Source organism: Trachymyrmex septentrionalis, unplaced genomic scaffold, assembly GCF_001594115.1.
Source record: "Trachymyrmex septentrionalis isolate Tsep2-gDNA-1 unplaced genomic scaffold, Tsep1.0 scaffold44, whole genome shotgun sequence".
Taxonomy (NCBI): domain Eukaryota; kingdom Metazoa; phylum Arthropoda; class Insecta; order Hymenoptera; family Formicidae; genus Trachymyrmex; species Trachymyrmex septentrionalis.
Window position 1 is genome coordinate 288648 of NW_017305611.1, and position 7673 is coordinate 296320.

General features: G+C 27.4%; 1 protein-coding gene across 1 annotated transcript in view; it reads left to right on the forward strand.

Moving 5' to 3' along the window:
- Positions 1-7673, forward strand: part of LOC108751403 (voltage-dependent calcium channel type A subunit alpha-1) — a 195090-nt gene that overhangs the window by 25316 nt on the left and 162101 nt on the right. The gene's annotated exons all lie outside the window — the stretch shown is intronic.

Below are 7673 nucleotides of genomic sequence, written 5' to 3' on the forward strand. Positions count from 1 at the left end.
AAATTTATGAAAATTCTAGTTTCTTTCAAATAATGAAGCTTTGTACTACGAACTAAATACTTCGTAAAAGTATTAAAAAAATATATTATTCTTGATTTATATATAAAGAAAATTACTTAATCTTCTTTGGAAGCAGTTTTTATTTGCTAGATAATACTACATGTTAGAAAATTTATAAAGTCGAAGTACAATATTATCTTAACTTCATTATCATACTTGATTATCCAGCTCACGACAGAAAAAGTAAATAAAATTAGCGTACAGACTCTTTACATAGATGTTAATTTGCTATTATAGCTATTGACTACTAATGTACTAACTACTAATAGTAGGCAATAAAAAAGCATTACCTAACTGTACTTTAGAAGAAAGTTTCTTTTGCCTACAATTGAATTGTCTACAGCACCATTTGTCTACATCTCATTTGCCTACAGATTGATTGCCTACATGTACTTCTGCGTACAAATAAAAATTTCAGAAACAAAGTCACATTTGCCTACATATATTATTGCCTACATGTATTATGTGTCGATAAGATATATTCTGAATTCAGCCAATCCATTTTACGCTGAATCCTCTATACTAATGTCCGTTTCGATTAGACGTCGGCTTGCACGATGCGAAAACAAAGTCCGTGTATTTCAGAGATATTTACGTGCAGGAGCTGGTGGATAATTACTATCGATTTTTCGGGCCGCGTTATGTGCAAACTCCTCGCGATGACCTCGCGGTCCACCTGTTGCTAGGCGCAGAATTGTTAGCTTGTTACCTTTTACAATGCTTTGTGTTGTATCGAAGAATTGAGATCGATATGACTGATGGATTTGATAGAGAAAATAAATTTAAGTAGTAGGATTTTTATATTATTCATGAGAAAACGTGCTTAATGTAACAATTACGAAAGAAAGTAGATCAAAATTGTATCAAAAATAAGATCTATTACATTTTACAGAGCTATAATAGAAAAATACATGTTGTATTAAAAAATGATTAGTTAAAATAAATTGCAAATAATAAATTTATAAAATTATATTTTATTTGACAAAATCTCAGAAATTATTTCTTTAAAAGTTCTCTCTTCATTTTCATTTTTGAAATCTTTTCTATTTCTAACATATGTTACTAATCACATATTTATCTCTTTGGAATGAAAACAATTTATTTGAATATATTTTTAATTTTCTGAACAAAAAAAAACTTTTTTTAAATTTTTGATTGCACTTTGAAAAGAATAAGAAAAATAGAAAAGAAATAGGGGTCAGTGAACATTTTTATTGATAGGATATTTTAATCGTCAGCAGTTTCTGTCTGAATTACGCGAAGAATTTTATTAACGAAGTCGCCTTAATGAGAGCTGACCTGAGAGAATTCAGTAATATTCGCAACCACGAAATGCAGGTCATTAACAACGATGGTGTTTCGCCGCGAATTAATAGATATTCTGGATGATGGTTAACATTAAGTACTTTGACATTTTCGAGTGTTTTTTACTAAATATATTGACGTCAAATAAATTTACATCTAAATTTAATTAATTTTTATATTTATTTATCATCTTTTATCTATTTTGAAATTAACATTCTTTATAAATATATTATAACAAAAGTAATATAGAAGAATAATAGAAAAAAATAAGAATTAAGACCCTCGGCTTGTAGTTCTATATCTATTACTAATTTTATAAATTAGTTGAGCCTTTTTTCTTACAGTTTAAAATTTATTATTTTATAAGTAATCTCTCTGTGTGTGCAAACAGGATAACTCTCATAAATTCTTTCTAAGAAAACTTTTTATTTTGTACAATTTACGAAAATAATTGAATTAAAAAATTAAGCAGATTTTTACAACTGTTTTTATCAGGAAGTAATAGAAATAATATACGCTATTCTACTTATCAGGTTATTAACTTTATTACTTGCCGATCTCTATAATATAATCACAATTAGGGCATTCCATCGGTTTTTTTATCATGTAGTTTAGTCGATGTGGAAACCTTTCTTGGTATATTTTTTATAATAACATAAATTATTACACCTTCCTCGATCATACTGATATCCTAACTTTTAATTTTTGCAAGTTGTCGCTGCTCGCGAAAGAATTTTTAATAAGCTCTTTTTATTGCGCAGATATATTGGTTTGACATGTTAATAACGTGAACTTCTGCAATAAAAGACACGATCAGATGAGAGTTATTTATAGGATATGTATATACAAAATAATCATTCGTATGTATTGTACTATAGATGAGATATTCTGAAAGACAATCATAAACTTTTACGCAAGCTTTAAATATTCGCTTTAAGTTAACTCATTGTTAGTAAATATTATTTAATTTAAAATTTATTTAATTAAATATCAATTACATATACATATATACTTATATAATTAAAATTTATTTATACACACGTATATATTATATATATATATATATATATATATATATATATTATTATTAGAGAAATATTTATATAATATATCTTACGTAATTAAATATGTATATGTATACATATATATTTAATTATGTATACAAAGTACAGAATATAAATATATACCTATAAATAGTATAATGTTATATAAATAAGTTATATAATTATGTGAATATATATATAAAGAAAAGTAGGGTAATTGTGCGCATTGTGGTATAGCACACTTTGCTAATAAATGAAGCCGCTACCATAGCAAAATTTCTAGGTTAGACGTAATTTTTTTCAGATATATAACCATAAGTTGTATAATTTGAAAATGTAGTTAACGGCAAAAGTGAGAAAAAGTGAAATGAAATATTTTACAATATGATAATTTTGATATCTAGATAATAAGATAAATTCGGATTCCTATTTTGTTTATTTAATTGTTTAAGGTATTGCATACCTTACTAAAGTACGTTATTATATGCGTCTTTTAAGATATTATTAATTGTATTAAGTTAAAACGTCTTTGAGTAACCGTTTCTCTTATCAATTCGCGGCAGGAAATCGTGCGCATTAATGCGATTCAAAGTTTCTTCCCAATGAAAAGTGCACTACTTATTTGCGAAAAAGATAACACAATATGAATGTAATATGACACATGGTGACACATGGCATAAAAGTCCAAGACACACAAGTTGAGAAAAAGTTAAAATGACGTACTTTGACATCATTTTGACTTTTTCTCAACTGATAGTTTTTCGTTTACAAATACATTTTAACTGTTTATTGACTTTAAGTATCAAAATAAAGTCTTTTTGATGTTTTGATTTTTTCTTGACTTTTGTGTGTTCCTTAGAAATTATATTGTGCGAAATTATAACATTGATATTATGTTACTTTTAGTTTGTGTCGACTGGGTGGTTTCAATGCTTCTTGTGCTCTGAATAGGTCCATGAAGAATGCAATGGAACTGATGACGCTGACAATTACATATGTGATTTTTGTTATAATTAATTTTTCCAATTTTTGTATTATTTTTCAAAGTTTATATTAATTTTGTATTAACATTTGTATAATAATTTTTTTTTCATTATTTTATCAACATTTCATAAAATCTTTTCCATGAAATATTTATTTTATTAATTTTATATCAATTTCTTACAATTTTTGCTTTGCAATTACCCAACTCATGCGCACAATTATCCGACAAGCGAAAAATTTTTTTGTTTTTGCTTTTTTTATTTTTTATTAAATACAACATTATCAAATAAAAAATTGTTCAAGAAAAACGTTTATAGTTTGTATTTCCGTGTTTACATTGACTTCAACTTCAAAAATTACATTACGTCAATGAAATTCTCTTAAGTGCGCACAATTTTTCCACTTTCCCCTATAAGGTATATAAAATCTTTAGAGTGAATCTTATTCTTAAAGAATGAAAATTGAACTCTTTTTTAAGACTTAATTTTTGATCTTTAGAGTGAGATTCCACTTTAAAGATCAATTTAAAGTATATTAATATTTATATTCTATATAAATATATATTTCAAGTAGATTTTTAATAAAGCAAATAGATCATTATGCTTGTTATCTCTGTCCCTCTCTTTCTCTCCCACTCTTTCTCTCCCACTCTTTCTCTCTCTCTCTCTCTCTCTCTCTCTCTCTCTCTCTCTCTTTCTCTCTTTTATTTGAGTTAATTATCTGTCGTTGAAAGACGTCTGTGCATTGTTAAATCGTGCTATATATTGAAGGTATGGAGTTATATATCAATATCGCATATTGCGCGGAGTATATAGAACGCGCATGAAGCACGTACTCGAGCGATTCATCAGATACAGCGATGACGACGACTACTGTCATTACACTTTACCGTTGCCGGATTGCCAATATCAGGATTCTAGTAGTATATTACGCAAGTAAATCCTGTCTTCAAGGGGGAAAGTGCGGACGCGTTTTAAATTTACGGCTAGATATTGCACGACTGCAATTGCTGTGCTGAAAATTGTCTCCGCCAACGGCGATCGAATGTCATAACGAAAAGCGGAAAATATTATTGGGTGCCGTTCAAGGAATAAAACAATTTTGTCATCCTGCCGATGGCATAATATTAACGGATATTATTAACGGATATTATTATTTGAGCAAAAAAAATATACTTCTAAGAATAAGGCAAATATGATTTTTTAAACAATTAAATCATTATTGTTTTTATGTCAACATAACACTAAGAAAATAGTTTTGATTAAACTACAACAATAAAAAGTATCCATAAGAATAACATTTTTTCTGATTATAACAACTAGAAATTTTATTCGATTTTATTAAAATACTATTCTTGTCAATACGTTTCGTTGATTTAATTAAAATATTTTCCTTTAAAGGAAATCTTTCTCTCGCGGAAGTGTTAAATTCTGATTTTAATGAAACTTTGTATATACTCGTATAGATTCGGAAATAGATAAATTAAAAAAAATCATTTGCAATTAATTAACACGATTTTGATGAAATCGCCTTCTATATGTGAAGCAGTTTTCAGCTTTTTTATTATATCTTAGAAACTATTTAAGACATCAAAAAATATTATATGTAAAAATTTTATAGTAAATCTTTATTTATCTATATTTATATTTTTTGAAAATATTATTAAAATAGATAAATAGATGTAATTTTATTGTGGAACTTTTCCACAATAAAATGTATAAAACACATTTTTTAATATTTTAAGTAGCTTTTGAAATATAAAAAAGCTGAAAACTTCTTTAATATAACATATAAAGGAAGATTTCACCCCCTAAAACCATTTATTTGTCACAACTGATATATTTTAAATTTATCTATTTCTATAATCTGTATGTATAAAAAGCTTTGTTAAAATCAAATTTAATACTTTGCAAAGTTCTGTTGTCAGTAAAGTAAGTTTGTTTTTTTTTAAACTCGATATAAATATATAAATAAATTTGTGTAAATTTTCTTGACAAACATTAGTTATTTGACTACGCGATAATTACTATAAACTTTAGAATATATTATTATATAAAAAGTTATAGTTTTTTCAAAAGTAAAAATTTTAGTTTTTTAAAGTATAATTAATTTAATTTTACTTATCTAAAATGTTAATGGATTAATATCTTAATTTATACAGAATAAGTCGCTATTTATTATAAATTTTTCATAAATGTAATTTATAAATTAACCTTAATATACATGTAACGTATTGTTGCTTGTACATACATATTTTTATTTATTTTAATACTGAGAAGCATATAGGTACTTTTCTGACCCCGTCGTTTCGTTTGAACACCTAAATTGCATTTAGAAGATGGAACTTTTTTTCATAGGGAGAAATCGCTGTAAAAAAGAAAGGCAAAGAAATGGAAATTCTCTGCGGTGAGCCTATCACGCAGACCGTTTGATTTAGCCGGAGGGTTTGCAGTATGTAGGTATATTTTTCTTTCAAACACTTTCGCGGAAAGAACGACGAGTCCTCAAGAAAGTACTGTACGTTATAAAGAGGTTGAATGTATTCTACATCTGTATTGTAGATGCGCTCTCCGAGAAATTCACGAATTACGATGTTTCCGGTGAATATCGTGTGTTTGCAGTCGCAACAGCGCACTCGCGTGTTGAACGCAATTCGAGTTTGCGAATAAAGTTGCAGACGTACAAGTAGTTGCTCACCCCCTTCCGCACTATAGAGAGACGCGAGAACTAGACCACTTCTGCGCTCCTTATCTCGCTAATCACTAACTACCCTGTGTAACACGTTCCCGATAATACCTGGGTAAGCATTGTGCGGTTCGATATTAACGTAAATGGGGGAGATCTGCCGCAAGATACATAAATCTGCCATTTAATGCGAGAACAAGCGATGTATTAATATTGTTACTTGATTTTACCGATAAGAATGAATTTCCTTTTTCATTATGAATGTTTCAATGTTTCATCTTCATGTACTCGATTTTTCCTTCTCGAAATATCAATTATTCATTAGGGCAGGAGATATGGATGATCGTATTACGGGTATAATGTTACTGGTATAATGCTACTCCTTGCATGTAAAACTTTTAAATAACATTCGCTAGATAACGCAAGATGACGCGATAAAGTTTATAATCATTGGACTATACATAATTATTGGCATTTTGTCAGAGGTCAGACTGTAAAATAAAAATAATTGTACTGACTGTATTAAAAATGAATAGTACGTCTCTTTTCTCTTTTTATTATAAACGTTAACGTCAAGCGTGACGTACACGTTGAGAAAGTTTTACTCGACATTTACCCGTTTATCCTGGCTTCCTCGTCCCTTGTAATACTTAAAATAGCTTTAATTTTTTAATTAAATCTCTTGCTCCTAATCCTCTATATTTAAATATCCTCGAGAATATTAATAACTTACTTCTAAGATTCCAAGATTAAATCTTCTTTGTAATGTCTTTTTCTGTAATAAAATAACTATATTCTTGGGTATCCTCTGGGACGAGCAGTTATATGTACAAACATAATGTACTACTCATATATTGATGACAAGCTTGGAGAATCGGCTTGTTGTGTAGTATATTATTCAATATGACTTATAAGCATGAATTTAATGTAATTTTACGAAGTACACACATAATAAAGATAATACATTTATTATTCCTTAATCCTTAATGCATGTAATAATGCACAATCTTAAATCTTCTTAAAACAGATTACACAAACTAGTAGTTTAAATTAAAATTTTATACAAAATATTTTACTTGAATTTTGTAGTCTAATTCGAGAGATTTTTTTTTCCTAATCACACTTGCGAATTTACATTTTGAAAGTATTACCTGAGCGAACGTAATCATTTCTCGTAATTTTTTATCTGCTAAACATGAATTTATTTTCCGAATTTGGCTATCAAGTTACAGTTTCGACAAAAAGGTTTCGATGAAATAGAAAATAACAATTTTAAAGATTTTTATATTGTAATACTGGTAGAAATTTTTTTTCTAAATTTTATTAATACGCGTAAGTATCAACTTTTAATTTTAAAATGCGTTTGTTTTATTTCGACATAATATTATACTTTTTTAAGATAACAATTTCAAAATAGTTATACTGTATTTTGTCAATTTCATATCACTTTTTTATTTAGTGTCATCTGATTATATTATATATTATATAAACACAAAAATTTATTTTCAATATAATTAATTACTTTTCGTATTAAGATGGAAAAAATGTCTTATTTGCATAATACATGAAAAAAGCTATTTTTAAATCATTATATTT